This window comes from Triticum aestivum, chromosome 2B, assembly GCF_018294505.1.
Source record: "Triticum aestivum cultivar Chinese Spring chromosome 2B, IWGSC CS RefSeq v2.1, whole genome shotgun sequence".
Taxonomy (NCBI): Eukaryota; Viridiplantae; Streptophyta; class Magnoliopsida; order Poales; family Poaceae; genus Triticum; species Triticum aestivum.
The window spans coordinates 20,048,828-20,068,901 of NC_057798.1; the positions used below are offsets into that span (position 1 = coordinate 20,048,828).

Consider the following 20,074-nt stretch of genomic DNA (forward strand, 5'->3'; position numbering starts at 1 on the left):
CGAGCCCTCGAGGCCCCTGGCTTGTATTATGATGCTTGTATGACTTATTTTATTTGTAGAGTTGTGTTGTGATATCTTGCCGTGAGTCCCTGATCTTGATCGTACACATTTGCGTGCATGATTAGTGTACGATTGAATCGGGGGCGTCACAAGTTGGTATCAGAGCCGACTGCCTGTAGGAATCCCCCTTTCCAACTCCTTGGCCGAAGTCGAGTCTAGTCATTGAAAAACTTTTACTAACATGGCTGTGTGGCCCATGGGCCCACGTCGCCATCGGGAGGTATTAGGATCTTTTATTCCTCGACCTTTACTCTGGGATTCTGAACCCTCTTCTATTCGGGTTAAACGATTTTTACTAAAAACTAACTTTAGGTTCTCGAAAATACTTTCTCCTGGAGAGCCCCTTCAGTCCAGATGGTCATCGACTGCACCAGAAGATTTCGGAGATACTCTTTGATATTCTCTCGAGACTTTGTGCCCATCACTTTTGCTATTCCCGACCACCGATAAATCCTTATGGATAACTACTTACACTTGCCATTCTTACGATCATTCCCCATTGTTCTTGTTATTACAAGATACCCGAAGTTTTCTCTATTGTTCCAAGAATACTTCGTGCCTATTGCCTAGCAGTTCTTTGCCACATGAATACCCCTTCAAATAAATCGCCGCACTTGTCAAGTATCCGCTCATCCCCAGTTGTTCATGAGTTTCACAAAAGTCTTCAAAATACTATTCGATCTTCCGAAAATCCTCTGGAGCCTTTGGCTCTTGAAATTCTTGTTTGCTCGCATTATGGTTAATCCCATAAGTCTCGTAGTCTTAATGACATTCCTTGTCATTATTATTTTGAGTCTGTTGACTCAATATGTTTGCGAATGCACGCAATCATCATTGATCCTTATAAATTACTTCTCCGGCTAAGCTGCCATTCTTTTAACTGGAATTGGTTCTCGACCAATCCAATTGTCATTGATTGTACCCTAAGGCTATTCAACTTATCCATCCCTACTCAGAGCATTGCTTCTGATCCCTTGATTTGGAAATCATAATTCCTTTGCATTTGACAATTGAGTTAGTCAGTTGTTTCTATAATCTGATCTTCTTGCAATCTTCTTCCTCTAGTTGAGTACCGATGCTCACGTCAGATCCCTTGTGGACCACCAGATCCTTTGTTGGATTTTATCTGACAACGCCCTTCATATTCAATAACCTTGTGAGCCTTTCCTCTGATACATAATGCCTTTGGTAAATTGTATCCTCTGCTTTCTCAACCATGCTCTGCCTTTGAGCTTGAGTTAATTACTTCTGAAGATTTGGTATATGATTCTAAGATGCCCCAATGGGTTGAACCTATGCCTTCCTTAATAGGTGTGAACTCGAAAGTTTTCACGAGTCGTACTCTTCTGGTATTTTGCCAGATAAAATTTCAAAACTACAACTTCATTGAGCGCGAGAAGTGAATGAAAGGTTGTGCATTGGAGAAGTGGGAGTCGACCTTGAACTTGTGTTCATGCCCATGGACACGATGTAGATCTTATCATTAAAGCTTCTCTTAAATGAATTATTCCTTGGTATAAGTTCATCTTATATCTAGGATCTGGCCTTCTGCAATCATGGTTCCGACCATGATTGTTCTTCTTTGATCTCTTTTCTCGGACAAGTTAAAACAATTGTCTTCTATGGATCAATACACCAGTCCAACCTTTACTTTGATCTGTCGTCGAGTATTACCCCCCTGGTATCTCGAGATTATCATGGAACTGCATAACTTTTTATGAGTTCTTCATCAAGTGCTACCTTCCCACCGATTCCAATTTTTCGTGGGCTCTGAGTTATTGAACACTCAAAGACACCGATAACTGAACCGAGTCCGCTTTTCGGTTCAACAACTCTTCAGTAAGCTTCTATAAGTACGAGTTTGTACCCGATCACGCCATTCCTAGCCTGTTTGGCTAAATCATTGTCGTGACGATTCTAACTGTGCTACCTGGTCCTTATTCTCGGAGCACCAATTTTCGACGATGAACTAACCTTATGTCGATCCTCATCGTCATATCATTTCGCCTTGAACAACAAGCTTGGTTTCGAGTTTGTGTCGTACCCTTGGTTCCAATAACCTTTCACTTCATCATTACTTTGACTTGATGTCGTCGCCGATCGATTACATCTTCATGAACTCTCGCGACAAAGGTGTCGTGATCGTCAACATTCTGAGCTCATCCAGGATATCAATTGGTTTCATGATGAGAAATACCATCCTTGCCTCGATGGATTGTATTATCATCGACCACTTTATTGCCTTCCCACCAACACAAGCTTGTTCATGTTTGGTGTTATACCTTGAGTTCCTTGCTGTCCAGCAATTGATCTTCCTTACCTCGGAAGTATTACCATCTTTTTTTTTCAAGAATGTGGTGAGAATTTCACCACCTCTTAATAATTCTTGATATCATAATACTTCTTGCCATCTTCGTTCATTCCTTGGTCCCCGTATTGTTTTCAACCGGAATACCGACAATGAAGCTATGACGTGTGAATTCAAAACTTCTAGCAACCCTATTGCTTTGAAGTGAATGGGCGATAGTTCATTCTAAGTCCTTCGCTAATTGAATCACCATTCTAACATTGGTAGTGCAACCCAACCCGTACTTCGGGCGCACCCTTCAACCAATGTTTAATTGTGTATGTTTTCCTCGAGCATACTTCCTTATATCAGTTGATCTGACAAATGTTATCTCCTTGTTCACTTAATGGTGGAAATCCATCTTTTGGGAATCTCGGTGAATTGCCGTTGAGTTCACCAGACACCTCCTTGTCCTCTCCCTGGTTTAATGGTGAACTATTGCTTCAGAAACCCGCTCCCATAGTTCATTTCCCGAGAAGCTTGCAATGCCATTTCAACGATTTGTGTTGCGCCTTTTCTTCTCGGACATCCTGAGTCTCAGGTATCCTGACACCAATCGGATCTGAATCTCGGTCAGATATGATGGTTGGGACAACTTTCCAAGAGTTATGACGTTGATCCTTTGATGACCCGGTAACATGATGTCATGCCTAGCACCCCCCCCCGGCTGGAGGACCTATCATTATAGATTCCTTTTCAGCAAGGTTATCCATTCATCCATGAGGAAATTGTAAGACTTATTCTACAAGTTATTCTTGATGGATCCTTCGTGTTTCCAAAGTCTGATCTTCACCTGAAGACCATGTCACTGCTATCTCGAAGCATGTCAATGGTACTCCGATTTTCAACAGGCACGTTTGAAGCACGATGCTATATTTTAATTATCAATTATCCTAACACCGTTGTATGTGTAATATCATGAGATTCCTCCCCCCTTACCTAAATGGTTTTCTACTTTATATCCTGTCATGGATATCTTGCTCTGCTTGTCCTTGGGAAGGATATACCCTCGAAATATGTGTTTAAACATATTTTCCATTCCATTGTTCTATTTGATCTGATGATCACCTTTTCCTTTCCATTGTTTTGTTTAACCTTTCTTGTGGTCTATATGATCTAAGCAGTAATGTTCTCCTGCTTATGTAAACACCTCGGTGTACAACTCTGTCAGCAAGACCCTGTTACTATTGTTGAAAACATTCCGGTAACCACCGATGGACGAGAACTTTGCCTATTGGCCCGCCTCGTTCAACGAGCAGGAAAATGGTTCTCTTCGTCCCTCGCCCTTGGTATCGATGTTGTTGCCGACATATCTGACAGGCTACCCTTTGACACACCTTACTATCATGACCGTGCAAAATGTCGGCCCCCTTCCTACTTTCAACCACATGGTGGGCCCATAACCCACAGTTCCACAGGATCGAAACCTGACTCTCCTGCACCCCTGTTACTAAAGCTAATCCTCACGCTTGGCTTCGTATGAAAGATCACGAGCCACCTTCCTAGTGATCTATTCTGGTATCAGACGCAATGCTTATTCCCGTTGCTCTGAACCCCTTTCACGCCTTGTAACAGGCATCGAATGATTGCCTACCCGCTTGGAACTTCTCGTGGTACTTACTTACTTTGCTCTCGATAATTCGTTAAGTTTCAATTCGAGAGTTACTTCCGCCACCTTCCCCGATCTTATCGACCAGATAGTTAACCTTGCAGAGGTTCGTTCTCCCTGTATGCCCACCCTTTATTCCTTCGTAAGTACGATGGAGTTCCGGAAGAAAGGACGCCGACTTCATCTTGATGACCTAAAGCAGCGAAATGAAGACATCAATGTATTGGACCGGCCTCTTCGGGAAGAGCAAGCCAGGATGAGAAGACCCGCTAGATTCGTTACCAAACTTCCCCCCTTACACCCCTCTTAAATCTCGGGACGAGATTTCTTGTAGTGGAGGAGAATTGTGACGCCCGGGTAATTAAGCTACAGTGATCCTCTGCTAGTGATGCCACGTCACCTCGATTATAGTTGCTAATCTCGAGTTAATTTGAAACCGATTCAAATTCAAATTTAAAATTTGGTAAATAATAAAAGTTTTCAAACATTAAAATAAAATTGTTCGGTTTGTACTAGATATTACATAGATAATTATGGTGTAGAAGACACAGTTTTATAAGATGCATAAATATTTTAAATTGAATTAAAACAGAGGAGAAAATAAATAAAAGAAAACAAACAAAACAAACAAAAAAACAGAAGACCAGAACCCCCCCCCCCCCGCTGGGCCATGAGGCCCAGCTAGCTAGCCAGCCAACCGGCCCACCCCGGCCGTGGCCTATATGGCCTGCCTCTCCTTTCCCCGAACCCTAGCGCCCCACTCCCTCACGATCCCCACTTCTCCCTCGTCTCCCTCCCAGCGCCGCCACTCGCAACACACACACATACGCATCGGCACAGGGAGAGGAGCGCCCCTGTTCGATCACCTCCCCCCGCAAGCTCGTGCCCGATGCAAACCGCCGCCGGCGCCGCCCCTCCCGGACTCCTCCGGGCCCCTCCTCTCCCTCGCACGGCGCTCGCTTGAAGCTGCGTCCTCGCCTCGTCACCGACCCGATGTCGTCGCCCGTCGTCACGCCACCACCGCCCGGAGACCTCGCCGCCTCGACCTCATCTCCGTCGCCGACCCGACCCCGACCTCGTCATCCCTGTCCTCCCCGAGCCCATTGCCATGACCCTGCAACCCTTTGTGAGGACCCCCCTTCTTCTCCTCTTCCCCGCGCTCCAGCAGCGCACCTGCACGCCCGCGTCGTCCGCGCCGGCGCATGGCTCCCTGCCATGCTCCGACCCCCTCCCATCGTCGTTGTTCTCCGCCACTGACGCCGTCTCTCGGACCCCCCCCCTGCCGGACCGCCTCCTCGACCCCGCCCCGGCCCTTCCCCCTCGCACCAGTACTTCGTCGATGCTCACCGAGGCCCCGGCTGGCCGCGCTTGGAGCCGGCGCCCGCGCTCACCCCGCTCTCCCCTGCCGCACTACCGCCGCCGCATCCCTCCTCCACTGGTCCATCCGGCGGCTCCCCTCGTCGCCGGCGACCACGCCCCGGGCGGTGCCCGGCGCCAGCGTCCCGCCTTGCTTGGGTTCGCCCCCTCCTCGGGTACGGGCGCCCACTTCCACGCCCCTGTGCCCGTTCGCCCGTCGCCAGATAGGCTCTATGGGCCACTGCCCAGTGGTGCCCACGCCCCCCTTTTCTGAAAAAGGGGTTAAAAAAATAATATTAACAAATAATTAATTAATTAATTAATTAGTTAAATATTTAATTAACTTAATTAATTAATCTTAGTTAACCTAATGAAGTAGAATAGTTATTTTAAAACTGCAGTTAGCTAGATGAGCCAATGACAAGTGGGACCCAAACCCTATTGACCTTTTGACCGGTCAAATGTTGACTGGGTCAACTCTGCTGACTGGAACCTCCCTGGCCCGCTGTCAGCCATACGAGCACTCCGGCTGGGTACACTTTTGGGTGTATCTAGCAATTAACCATTTTATTTTCGAATTAAGAATAATCCCGGAAATTGCTTAAATCTTTGGAAAATCATATAAAATAATCCGTAACTCGGATGAAAATGTTTTGTACATGAAAGTTGCTCAGAACGACGAGACGATTCCGGATACGCAACCCGTTCGTCCGCCACACTCCCCTAACCTATCGAACTCGCAACTTTCCCCCTCCAACTCCTCTGCCCTAAAACACAAAACACCGGGAATACTTTCCCGGGGGTTTTCCCCCCTTCACCGGTATCACCTACTACCGCGTTAGGGCACACCAAACATCGCGTATTGCCTTGATATATTTTGTGGTGCTTTGTTTGCTCTGTATTCATTATTTCTTCCCCCTCTTCTCTCCGGTAGACTACGAGACCGACGCTGCTGCTGACCAGTTCGACTACGGAGTTGACGACCCCTCTCTCTTGCCAGAGCAACCAGGCAAGCCCCCCCCCTTTGATCACCAGATATCGCCTACTCTTCTCTATACTGCTTGCATTAGAGTAGTGTAGCATGTTACTGCTTTCCGTTAATCCTATTCTGATGCATAGCCTGTCATTGCTGCTACAGTCATTGATACCTTACCCGCAATCCTAAATGCTTAGTATAGGATGCTAGTGTTCCATCAGTGGCCCTACACTCTTGTCCGTCTGCCATGCTATACTACTGGGCTGTGATCACTTCGGGAGGTGATCACGGGCATATACTATATACTTTACACTGTTACATTACCTGTGATACTGTTCGGAGTTGGGGGCTGAAGGGGCAGGTGGCTCCATCCCGGTAGAGGTGGGCCTAGGTTCCCGACGGCCCCCGACTGTTACTTGGTGGCGGAGCGACAGGGCAGGTTGAGACCACCTAGGAGACAGGTGGGCCTGGCCTTGTTCGGCATTCGCGGATACTTAACACGCTTAACGAGATCTTGGTATTTGATCTGAGCCTGGCTACTGGCCTATACGCACTAACCATCTACGCGGGAGTAGTTATGGGTATCCCGACGTCGTGGTATCAGCCGAAGCACTTCAGACGTCAGCGACGGAGCGGCGCGCGCCGGATTGGAACGTAAGCCTGCTCTTGTATTAAGGGGGCTAGTTTTGCTTCCGGCCGCCCTCGCAACGTGCAGGTGTGCTATGGGCGATGGGCCCAGACCCCTGTGCGCTTAGGTTTAGACCGGCGTGCTGGCCTCTCTGTTTTGCCTAGGTGGGGCTGCGACGTGTTGATCTTCCGCGGCCGGGCATGACCCAGGAAAGTGTGTCCGGCCAAATGGGATCAAGCGTGTTGGGTTATGTGGTGCACCCCTACAGGGAAGTTAATCTATTCGAATAGCCGTGATCTTCGGTAACAGGACGACTTGGAGTTGTACCTTGACCTTATGACAACTAGAACTGGATACTTAATAAAACACACCCTTCCAAGTTCCACAGACAACCCGGTGATCGCTTTTCTATAGGGCGACGAGAGGAGGATCGCCGGGTAGGATTATGCTATGCGATGCTACTTGGAGATGCTACTTGGAGGACTTCAATCTACTCTCTTCTACTTGCTGCAAGTCGAAGGCTGACAGAAGCGTAGTCTTCGATAGGACTAGCTATCCCCCTCTTATTCTGGCATTCTGCAGTTCAGTCCACTGATATGGCCCTTTACAATATACCCATGCATATGTAGTGTAGCTCCTTGCTTGCGAGTACTTTGGATGAGTACTCACGGTTGCTTTTCTCCCTCTTTTCCCCCTTTCCCTTCTACCTGGTTGTCGCAACCAGATGTTGGAGCCCTGGAGCCAAATGCCACCGTCGACGACGACTCCTACTACACCGGAGGTGCCTACTACTACGTGCTGCCCGCTGATGACGACCAGGAGTAGTTAGGAGGATCCCAGGCAGGAGGCCTGCACCTCTTTCGATCTGTATCCCAGTTTGTGCTAGTCATCTTATGGCAACTTGTTTAACTTATGTCTGTACTCAGATATTGTTGCTTCCGCTGACTCGTCTATGATCGAGCACTTGTATTCGAGCCCTCGAGGCCCCTGGCTTGTATTATGATGCTTGTATGACTTATTTTATTTGTAGAGTTGTGTTGTGATATCTTGCCGTGAGTCCCTGATCTTGATCGTACACATTTGCGTGCATGATTAGTGTACGATTGAATCGGGGGCGTCACATCGCCGGGGCCGAGGCGGACAGCGCCGCGGTCACGGCCTGGGCCGCCGCGGGGGGAGGGGGGGCGTCGAAGTCATGGCGGGCGCGGGTGGAGCGCGCCTCACCGCGGCGGAACAGATCATAGTCGTACCCCGGCGGTGCGGGCACGGCGCCGGCGGCCGCCTGCGTGCGGTACGGCGCGACGACCTCCTCGAAGGTGCGCCCATCCCAGAGCTAGTGCCGCTGCGCGCGGTTGTGCTTCACGAGCGGGCGCGGGCCGGCGTAGGCGTGCAGACGACGCTCGTGGTCGTCGGCGAGCCGGTCCGCCCACCCGGGGTTGTTGGGGGCGTAGCGCGTGTCCTCCAACTCCTCCACGACAGTCGCGCCTGATAGAGGCCGCCGGCGCGGGCGAAGAGGTGGGTGCCGACCTCGGGCACCGGCGCCACCGGCACACCTTCGACACTCAGGCGCCACCTCGCCGGCAGGCGCACGTCGGGCGCGACGGGGATGACGAAATGGGAGAGCTCCTCGAGGGTCAGTTTCGGGCGCGCCATCACCGGCGAGAGGGGAAGGAAGCGCGCGAAGAGAGCGACGCCGGCGACAGAGGGAGAAGGAGAGGGGAGGCGAGAGCAGTGTGCGAGCGACAACGGGGGCGAGGCGCCTTTTATAGGGCGTCTGGAGGGCGGGAGGGTACCGGCGATTAATGGCGGGGCAGCCGAGCGGGCGGCATGCGCTGGGCGGTCAAGGGCGCAGAAGCTCAGGCGGTGTGTGTGAATCTGCGCCGGCGATTAATGTCTGACGGCGTGCGCAGGCGGTGAAGCTGTGGCGTGCGCACGCGGTCAAACTGCGGCGCGCGCAGCCGCGCGGCAGGCGCTCAGGCGGTGGCGTGTGAACCTGCGCCGCCCGCGGACCGACGCCGGCGACGGGATGTGCCACCGCGCCGTCCTTAATGGCGTCACCCAATCCGCGCCGAATAAATTAGTTATTAGATCGGCGATGGTTAGGGTTTAAGTACGCGTGGGCCCACCCTTCTCCTCATGTGGCATACACCGCCCTCGTACGGGCGTACAGCGGGCCGTACGGCCTCACGCCTCGCTACTCCGGGGTACGCCGCCCCACCTAGATTTCCCATTCTACCCTTCCTCACTAATCCTCACGAAGAGGTATCTTCTAATCTGGGCCGTTGATGTGTTCAAGGGGATTGTACCGAAGCGGATCTCTTCTCGAGTATTCTACTTACTCTGATATAGTAAAATGCACCAGGACACCAAACTAGTGCACTCCTGTAGTAGCATTTAGGTCTGCATTCAATATTCTGGTACTTGTACTACCATTTTACTGTAACTTTTCTTAGCATGATCCAGCTAGATTGATATAGTCTATAATATGCTACCAGTACCCAAACTCTCCTTCACAATTCACAACCGGAAACCAGAGATAGCAGTTTTCGCATCTAGCCCGATCGAGTAGTGAAGTTTGATGTAATATCTGTGAAGCGTCCCTCTGTACAATGAAAGGTTCTCATCTCTGACAAAGGTCTCTTTGCAATGAAGGGTTCTCATCAGACAATAAGTCCTTGATCAGACCATACAACCTCGTCAAGGCCGGATGGAAATACGTGCGAAAGAAGCACGCGATTGAGACCCTTGGTGCATAGTTCTTCGCCACCACCCTATGCTCCTCCCTCTTCAACCCATCACTGGAAATCAGCTGAATTTTCTTTTTTAAAGAGTCCACCTGAAATTTTTGAACGGAACAATTAGTTTAGAATAATCAAGCATGAAAAAAAAGGACTTGGGAGAATCGCAATGTATGTACCAATAAGAGATCACCGATGTTCACGATGAATGGCGTGATGTCTACCCATCGGTCCTCATGAAGGATTTTCAGGCCTCCGATTTCATCTTGGAGAAGTATGGTCAGGAAGCCAGAGTCTAGATGTTGGCTTGTCCCAATGGAGAGTTCAGTCTGGGGGCAGGAATGGCAGTAGTGGCAGAGTATGATCTGTTCTTGGTTGCACTATATTTCAAGTATCTTGATCTGTGCCCAATATCTTCCGAGCGGATCTCGAACAACGTGTTCCCCAAATTCTTAACTTGTCCAACGTATACAAATAGCCCATCACTACAAATGAACATCTTAGCAGTGACTGTTTTTTTTTCTACAAAAACAGGTGATTTAAGTACCCTTTCTGAAAATTCACAACAACAAAAATCCTATAGAATGTAATTTCACTGCTAGTTCTTGTCATGTTATCGTTAACCAAGAAAGAATTACACTAATAGTACACACTCCATGTAGCTATAAATTATACCATTAGTACTAACTATGCATTGCTCGATTTGTAAAAGGGCACAGAAAGACAGCACCCGACATTATTGTGGCAAGAGAAAAACATTTGCACACCGACTCTATCATTTAGAAAACAGAGAATAGATAATTATTAGTAAATAAATCAGTAATCCTTTTTGATGCTTGTAAATCAGTAATATCATTACCCTGCTATGGTTTAACAAGAAGTAATTTCATTTCAACAAGAAATAGCATACTCCAATGGAAATCGCACACTCTGTTCAGCACTGTTCTTAAGAATATAAAGGTGGTTCCACTCCAACCATGAAAATCATACCAACATCTGTAGATCAGTACTAACTATAGATCAAACAATGCATCACTGCAATTCAACATATTAGCACCGAGTGAGTTTCTTTGGAACAGGTTTCACCTTTACTGAAAATTCACAACAAAAAGAAGGTCATGTAGAAATACTTTCACTCCACAATTCAAATTTGCCAAAAAATTTAATAGCCAAGGAAGAACTTACACTAACACTACATACATCATATAGGTATAAATTAACCATTTGTAAAAACCCATGGAAGGTGATCAATTGACATCTGTTGCGGCATGAGAAATAAATTTGCACATAGTCTGTCTCCCACATTAATGAAAACAGAGAACGGACAATTAATAGTAAATCTCATTAAAGTATTATGTCTCAGCAATAATAACTTATTTAATGTCAATAAGAAACACTCCAATAAATAGCATGGTTGAATGAAATAATTGCTATAGATACTATCAGGCGCGCGCGCGCACACACACAGAGTTAACTTGCATAATTCAACTGTGCTAGGGAAATTACAGTTAGAGAATCGGGGGAGCACTCACCGGGCAGCTGTCCGGTAGGTCGCCGGAGACAGGCGCCATGCGAACGGTCGAAGTTGCAGTGGTACTTCATCGCCCTCGCCGGCTCGCCCGGGTAGAGCCTGGCCTGGTCTCTTCCCTCGCCGCCGCCGGCCTCGTGGAATCCTAACATGTATCCGTCGCCGCGGACACCGGAGATGGTGGCCTCCAGCATGCGGAGCTCAGCCGTGTGGACATAGGCGCCAGCCGGGCCAATAGCTCCTGTGCGACGTTTTTGATGTGAATTTGCTTGAGTGCGACGTTGTTCGAGTGAATGGCTGTGATGCGACACACTTGAGCGTGTAAATAGCTCCAATGCGACATGGCTCTGTTTAACCGTGAAATGAAAAACACGAGGGTTAGCGATTTGAGTTATGACACGCGGGACCCACCAGTTACTCGCATGCGGGTGGGACCCACAACTTATCCACACAAGCATGCCCGTGCTCATCAGCGTGCCCCGACCCGAGCCAGCCCGCCCCCCTCCATTGCTTACCCTGCCCCTTTCCTTTCCCACCTTCTTCTTCCTCTACTCCGGCAACGAAGCGCGCCGCCGGCGAGTGATGTCTAGCTCGACTTCAGCCACCTGCCAACCATGGACGCAGTATGGTCCACTGCCGTTGACAAGATGCCCCGATTGCCCACGCATGGAGCCTCTCAAGCGTTTGACTTGTGTGAGGGAAGAAAATGGCAACCGTGGGCGCGAGTTTGTGAAATGTTTGAGCAAGCCACAGCCGGGGCAGGTTAGATCTGTGTTCTTGACCAATTCTATGGTCTAATTTCTCCCGATTTCTTTCTTTTTCCCTCGAATTAGGGCGGTGGATCTGGGTGGTGGATCTAGGATTCATGCGCCGCCGGCCCCCTGTTTTCAGGTTCTGAAGAAATGTGGGCATTTTGAGTGGCTCGATGAATATGTTGAAAGGTTGAAATTGGAGGGATCAACCCCAACCCAAGAGCTCAATTTTGGGGGGCGGCTTGCCGTGGAACAAGCCCCCAATTTGGCGGACAGAGCCGATCCGATGATGCACAGTGCAGAACTGAAGTGTGAATTGAAGAAAATCGGCAAGCAACTAAAGCATCTGATCGATTTGAAGCAACAAGCAAATATGATGGCGGGAGCATTTTATGGTTGTGTCATTGCTATGGGTTTATTTTACTTGATGTTCATCAATCGCTAGAATTTGTTATAGTTTCAGTTAGTTAGTCAGCTAGTTTCAGGGGTGCCCAGTAGTTTGAGTTAGCCAGGGATCATTTGTTAGATGAACTTGAATTCGTGTGAAGCAAAACTTGCTTGAATTATTGTAATGATATTCTCAGGGGCCATATTCAGTGTTGATGCTCTGTTTCCTCTGTTTTTGTTCTTCAGTTAACAGAGTACACACCCAAATTCAGTTTCTAGTAAAAAAACAAAACTGGGCTGCCGAATAGATGTTGGGCCGTGAGAAAATGGACCCTGAGAAAATAACCATGCCCAAAATAGAGACCAGCCCGCCCGCGTAGGGGCACCAGCCCACCCGCGTAGCGGCACCAGCCCACCTCTAACTTCGGCAAATAAAATGTTACTTATTTTTACTTTGGCCTTTTTCTTGCACTAAATTTTGTGATGGATCATTTTTTGATGCAATAAAACCAAATGTTAATTGTTTTTATGCATGTCTACGGTTCCATGAACTAAATGAGTTGCATGAAGTAAATTAGTTTGCATTTCCTAGTGGCATGTCCATAGTGGGTTTGCATGGGGCTCCTAGTTGCATGTCCATGGTTTGGCCAATATTTTGAAGATGGTGTGTGTGTGGTGAGATTGAGGTGTAGCAACCCGGGCTCGTAGCAACCCATAGCAATACACAAATAATAAGCAAGAACAACCCATAGCAATCTTCAAATAATAGCACGAAACACACAATATATATAGTAGCATAACTATTGCAACCCATAGTTCCACGATAACCTTACAACTCCATGATAGCCTTACAACTTAAAATACTAATACAACTTAAAAAAACTAATACGATAAGCTAGATAGATCGGGGGGCACCAAACGCGGGTTCTTCTTCGGGCTCTTCTTCTCCTTCTCCCGGGGAACAACGCCACCTCGCTCCTCCGGGCGCCGTCCTTCACTCCTCCCCGTTGTTGATGGGGTACGGGAGCGTGTGCATAACGCCGTTGTTGGGGAAGATGCTCTGGAAGTCGGTGAAGATATTGTAGGTGGTGAAAGCTATGAACTCACAACCAACCCAATACGCTCGCCCGAGGAGATGGAAAGCATCGAAAGGGTTAGTGAACGTGGCGAGGAGCCCAACCACAACGCCGTTGTGGTTGACCTCCTCAACATGGTACATCCGAGGAGAGCCGCGGGGGAGGTGGCGGAAGCCGGCCGCAAGGAAGAACTCCGTTAACTCCCTTGCGCCCCTCCATCTCGAGATCGCCCAAACCCTAAGGGTTCTCTCTACATACACTCCGGCCGGGTAGAGCCTTTCCGGCACGGTTGGGGGGAAGCGGTAGGTGGGGGCGGTGTACTGCATGGTGGCGGGGTGGCTCGAGTGCTCGGTCGGGTTTGATGGAGAAGAATGAAGAAGAAGGGCAGAGGAGGCAGAGGATGGGGTATGATGGATGAGGAGGGAGAGGACGATAGTGCCCGGCTTAAATAGCCCAAGTGCGACGTCGTTTCACCCCGTCGAAACCCTAGAATTAATGGGCGGGCGGCGTTTGGTGGCGCCCCATGAAAGCATGTACACGAGCGTGGCCGTGGGAAACGGACTGCTACGCTTCTGTGCCACCGGTCGTGGGTCAAGGGGGACGGGCTCACGCACGCGTCTGTGCCGTCGTGGGTCAAGGGGACACGCCTTCCCCGGGTTCTCTGCGTGTGCCGCCCGTGCATGCATGCCGTTGCCCATTAATTTGCTCATCTTGCTAGGGCCTGGCTAGAGGGCAAGGTTCGGTCGATGGGAGACGTGACAATAATGTACGCCTTCTTTTGCCCATCTTGTAACGGGCAGCACGCCATTTGAACTGCATCGATACCCACATCGATACGGCCCCATGCCAGTATTGCGTCGTCAAAGAGGAGCACGCCATGCACAGCGTGCACACCACGCCATGCAGCGTTGGCTTTTTGGTTGTCTTCATCGGGCTGCTGCATTGTGGCCGGGTGCATGCTTTGATGCGACGCTGCATCGGTTCTAATGGTAGGCATGCGACAGGTTACTGCGTTGATAGGGGTGGCGGAGCAGGGCTACGTCGAGGCATGCATGCAACGCACGGGCGCAGTCCTGCGGGTGGGCATGCATGCTGCGGGTAGGCACGGGCACGCATGCAACGATGGAAAGGGCACTCCGTAGGCTTGGTCCATGCACCGCGTCAACTCTTGCCGTTGGATTCAAATGAACGGTCCTGATGCTCCAACGAGAGAGGCTGATCCAAACCCCACCGCGTCAACCAATCAGCGCGTCTCATGCGGATCGCTGCACACTGTAGCTAACCCTAGCGCCTGATCTCAACCGTCCACGCACAACGATCGACGACCAGGTAGTGTGCGGGGTTTTGAGGGGTTTTGAGAGGGGTTTTGAGGGGTTTTGAGAGGTTTTGACTGATTAGGGTTGAGCATAACTAATTCAAAAAAAATCAAAAAAATATAAAACTTGCGCACATAGTCTTATTATGTCGTATAGTAACGAGAAAAAAATATAAATATGGTTTACATACATTTTTACGAAAAATCCTTCACAAAATTGTTATTCCTCAAACAATGTAGTATGGAGTTGAAGGGAGAGAGTAGTGGGCACCCGAGAGTAGGTGGAGTTTTGAAAATGAAAAGTGTGAAAACCTCACCAAAACTTCATTTTGGATTGACTAAGAAAGATCTGAACTTACTTTTCTCATTTTCATGTTTTAAACTTGTTTTATATATAATTTTCTATTAAACCTTGTTTTTTCAAAAAGAAAAGAAAAAATAGAAAATTAATTCAATAAATAGTGAGACTTTAGATTTACACTATATAGGTAGAATAGATGTGTAGAAAAATTATTTGGCTGGTTTAGACAAGGTGCCAAAAAAACTTGCTTAAATATGAGGCCGTTTACCCTACCTTTGGAGGTCATTTGAAACACACTTTTCATGACTATGAGTTCAACTTACCAAAAGGGCTCGGAATGATCAGCAAGCAAACATATTTCAGTTGAGGTACTTTAGATAGCACTAAAACATCAATAGCCCAAATTTAAATTTAAATTTGAATTTTATTTGGCTGGTTTAGACAAACAAGTTCGAATAGAAATATGGGGATACATAGTGACTACCAGTACGCACCAAGTTACAAATATTATTACATGTCCCAAATTTTCAAACTATTCTCTGTTCTACTTCTTCCTACCACGTCGTGTGCCCTTCTTCGCCTTAGCCCTTCTTATTTTTGGTTCTACTACACACACAAGTTCACTGATCATCTTGGTTTTCTTCACTGGTCTTTTCAACACCTCGCCAATACCCTCGTGATCAGTGTCTTCAGTCTCAATGTTGACAACAGTTTCAGTTTCTTTGGTGTGTACCTCAACATGGGTTTCTTCAGTCTGAACCTCGACACGCTCAGGTTCAGTTTCTTCAGTCTGAACCTCGACACGCTCAAATTCAGTTTCTTCGGTGTGCACCTCCACATCAGTTTCTTCAGTCTGAATGTTGACTGCAGCAGGATTTTCTTCAGTCTGCTCAGGCTCAGGCACACTTCTCTTCTTTCTACCGCCATTGACTCTTGCTTTTTTGGTTGGCCAACACTGTTCAACAACAAGGGGCTGACTTGCTCGCTTCCTCCTGTGCAGAAAATGTTATAGATATACTAATTGGAAAAAAGCACCAAATCAAAACACAGACAAATAAACAAGAACATACTTTGGCTTATCAGGAGTGTAACGGCATTTGATAGATCCCACTCTGTGCCCAAGTTCCTGGCACAACTTGCATCTATTTTTGTTACCTTTTTGGGCCCTTTTTGGCTTTTCATCTTTCTTTCCCTTCTTACTACTCCCACCTTTCTCAAACCATGCCTTGAATCTACTCTGTTTAGGCCTGCCAGCCTTTCTTTTCGTCAAGGGAGGACACATGGAAAATTCAATGTCCACTTCAGGCCACTGAGACTGATCTGTAAGTGCTGGAATTGGAGTAGCATATGCAGCTTTGAATCTTGCTACCGAATAATATTCATGCAGATATGGGTGCATGTTTATCTTCGGTTGGGATGCTAAGAAAAGAATGGCATGCTCACATGGTTTACCAGTGTGTTGCCACTCGAGGCAAGTGCAATCATGCAATTCAGTGTTAACAACATGTCTCCTTCCAGTTTTGTTATCTCTAACTTCAGCACCCCAAGGTGAAGATTTTTCAACAAACAAATGTGAAAGACTTCTGCTCCTATTGACCACCTGTTGTACCACTGCTGGAAGCTTATCACCTTGCAGACAATCACCTATCCTTCTTCTCAATTCCCACAACCGCATGAGCATGATCCTAATTTGGTCAACCATGTCATGCACAGGCAAATCTTTTAACTCCTTCACCTTATTGTTGAAACTCTCTGCCAAATTGTTGTTGATGTGGTCACACTTGATGGCAGTGTTGAATGCTGACCTGTACCATAACAAAGAATGGTAGGTGTTCAGCCATGGACCAAACTCATCACATGCTGCCATTATCTTATCAAGATGATATTTGTGTGTCTGTCTAGTGTAAGATCTTGCTGCTGGCCACATGCGCCCAAATTCTTCTCCTCTAAATTTTTTGATCAAATTCATCCACAAATGACCGAAGCACTCCCTCTGCTCAGCATGTGGGAAAACATTTTTCACTGAATTTTCAAGCCCCTTACATGCATCTGTGTGTATAGCCAAAGGTGACACTGGCCCTAGGCATCTTTTCAACTGGATCATGAACCATGTCCATGAAGCCTCTGTTTCTGACTGAAACAAGCCAACAGCAATAGGAAACATCCAGTTGTGTCCATCTAGAGCATTGCATGCTGCCAACTGACCATTCCACTTGCCTGTCAAAAATGATGAGTCTATGCTCAAATATGGACGGCACCCTGCTTTGAAGCCATCTATGCAAGGCTTCAAAGCCATAAAAAACTTGGAGAACTTGACTTCACCTTTGGCTGATACCTCTGTATCTATCTCCACAACACTACCAGGTGACCTCTTTTCCACCTCTGCTTTGAAGTTGTAAAGCATCCTAAATGTATTTGCCCAATCACCATATAAGTTTTTCATTGTCCTTTGTTTTGCCTTCCACACTGTGGTATATTTCAGTTTAATGGGGTACATCTTTTCCAAGTCTACTTTGAGTTTCTTGGCAGTAGTGTTTGGTGTTTTGGCTAAAATTGGGGTGATCTTTTCTGCAACCCAAAGTTGTGATGTCATGGTTGATACTCTCTGTGAACTTGTAATACAAGTATGTTGATTGGGGATTTGGTTAACCCTGACAGTACTTCCATCAGGTTGCAGTCTAGCAGATATGTACCACTTGCAAGGCTTGACACTACCATCAAATCCTCTGCACCTCGCATAAAACTTCTTTCTATCAGTCCAAACAGTCTTGGCATCAAACTCATGTTTCACTGCATAAGTCTTGAAACACATCCTAAACTCCTTCATGCTTGGGAAGAACTTGCCTACTTCAATGACAGGGTTTTCTTTGTCATACACATGCACCAGCTCATCATCATGTGCATCATCTACTTCATCTGCAGCTTGTTCCATCAATTGTCCATCTACATCTTCATCAACATTAGCAGGCAAACTAGATTCTCCCCTCTCCTGCTTATCTCTGTCATCGACTGGAATGCCAAAAAGTTTGGCCATCTCAATGTCAGGCATTGGTGCAATGACCAAATCAGTAGGCTCATCTAATTCAACTACATTCCAATCAACAGTTGCTGCAGTTTCAGTTTCAATTCCAGTCACCTGTCCCTCTTCGGCTATTACTGTAAGTTCAGTACACATGGGAATCAATGGCCTCTGTGTAGCCCAATCATCATCTACCATCTGCGCAGCCAATTGTGATGGCACATATCCAACCTTCGAAAAAATATTCAGATCAACCAGCTCAGCAAAAAAATTAGCTCGTTTGCTTGTCCAGCCGTTTTGCCGATCGATTTCATCAACAATCTGTTCACCATCTTCCATTCTCACATACTCTCCTTTCCAATCATCAAACCGCAACAGTGATACTTCTTGCTCTGGACCCCAAACAACATTCTCCCCAATTTTTTCCACCCATTTCTTCACTGCCTTCTCTCCCATGTTCTGTAGAACTTGTGGATCAATCTCTGTAAACTCAACCTCCCATTTAACAATTGTGTCTCTCTCAATGTTCTGAATGCTACCATCAACTAATTTTGCCTTTGATGGAAAGAAATTGACCGTCAATTCGAAGGTCCGAGCGGCAGCATCCCCTCTGTCAGTGGCGGACAGTGTGAGCCCGTGAGAAAGAGCAGACTAGGCCCTAATTGCATGCAAAATTGGATCAGAGAGAGGAGCATTACCTATTCGAAGTTGAATCTGGGGGCTCCATCTCAGTATGCCCACGGGCTCCCCTCACAACCTATCGATTCAACAAGCGAAAACAGAGGAAACGAGCTGAGATCTACGGGGCCGAGAGAGGAACGGGAGGGGGACTAGGGTTTTCACTCACCATTTTTTGAGGACGAAGGCTCCGCCGCCGTTGAGAACGAGGGCTCCGCCGCCGCCGTTGAGAACGCAAGATCCGCCGCCACCGGAGAAGAAGGGGGGAGGGGGTAGAGTGGCGGGTCCGGCACGGTCGGGCGGCAGGGCACGGTCAGCTGTTTTGAGGAGCAATTAAGTTGGACCCACATGTCCTAACATAAACGGGCTTGGTTGACGACCAATTTAACCACATTTAACACCCCATGTGGCCCTGGGCTATTTACCTGCTTAAATGTGTCGCACCACAGCCATTCGCTCGAACAACGTCGCACTCAAGCAAATTCACATCAAACACGTCGCACAGGAGCTATTGGCCCGTTGTTTTGCATGGGTGAGTGCATCATATAAGGCGATCTTATCTTTATTGATTGGATGTGATACGGATATATTGGTGCCCCGAAGCACCATTTAATGTTTTTCCATGACAGTAACCACGATCTTACCTTCACTAGTTGGATCCGACATTTATTACGCTGTGTTGTCTCCTTGATGAAGATGTTGCCTTCTTAAGTTGAAGGTCTATACATTGTTTTTGGGCGGGCAACAAGGGTATGTGCCATCAAGGATAAAAACTCCTGATCCAGCCTTCACTAATTGGATCTAGCAAAATCGACACATGTGTATTTCTTAACTTGACATCCTTCGCATAAAACACCTTCAAGAAGGAAGTACAAATAAGTTGCGTTGACATCGTTGAGTCCAGCTGCTTGAAAGGCCGAGGCAAAGATTTTCATCCTAGTCGCCAGGTCCAACATATCAATTGCAGAGCATCCACAGGATAACATTGTCTTACCCAAGGAGACACCACACAAAATTTGGTGTTTGATCCAACAATCAGTCCGGACATGGAGTGGTGTTTCAATCACCATCTTGATGGTAGTAGACCTTCCAACATTTGCTCCACTCATTACTCTTAGTGAAGATGCCGTGGTGTCCTCCAAAGATGGCCACCAAGGCCACCCCCAAAACTCCGCCTGTTGTGCTCCACTTAGTCGGCCAAGGTCATCAACGATTAGATGGAAACACTACACCACCACTTTCCAAAAGAGGGGAGAGGGTGATGCATTGGGCAACAATCAGGATTTGTTGATCTAGCTTCACTT

General features: G+C 47.6%; 1 long non-coding RNA gene and 1 pseudogene across 1 annotated transcript; both read right to left on the reverse strand.

The window, feature by feature from the left end:
- Positions 1 to 9,493: 9,493 nt before the first annotated feature.
- On the reverse strand, positions 9,494 to 11,379 carry LOC123040044 (1-aminocyclopropane-1-carboxylate oxidase homolog 12-like; annotated as a pseudogene).
- A 7,008-nt stretch (positions 11,380 to 18,387) lies between these two features.
- Positions 18,388 to 19,258, reverse strand: LOC123040046 (uncharacterized). The gene is made up of 3 exons (XR_006418040.1): positions 18,940 to 19,258; positions 18,791 to 18,849; positions 18,388 to 18,702 (listed from the first exon to the last, which is right to left on the reverse strand). It is a non-coding gene; the product is annotated as an uncharacterized lncRNA (long non-coding RNA).
- Positions 19,259 to 20,074: the final 816 nt, after the last annotated feature.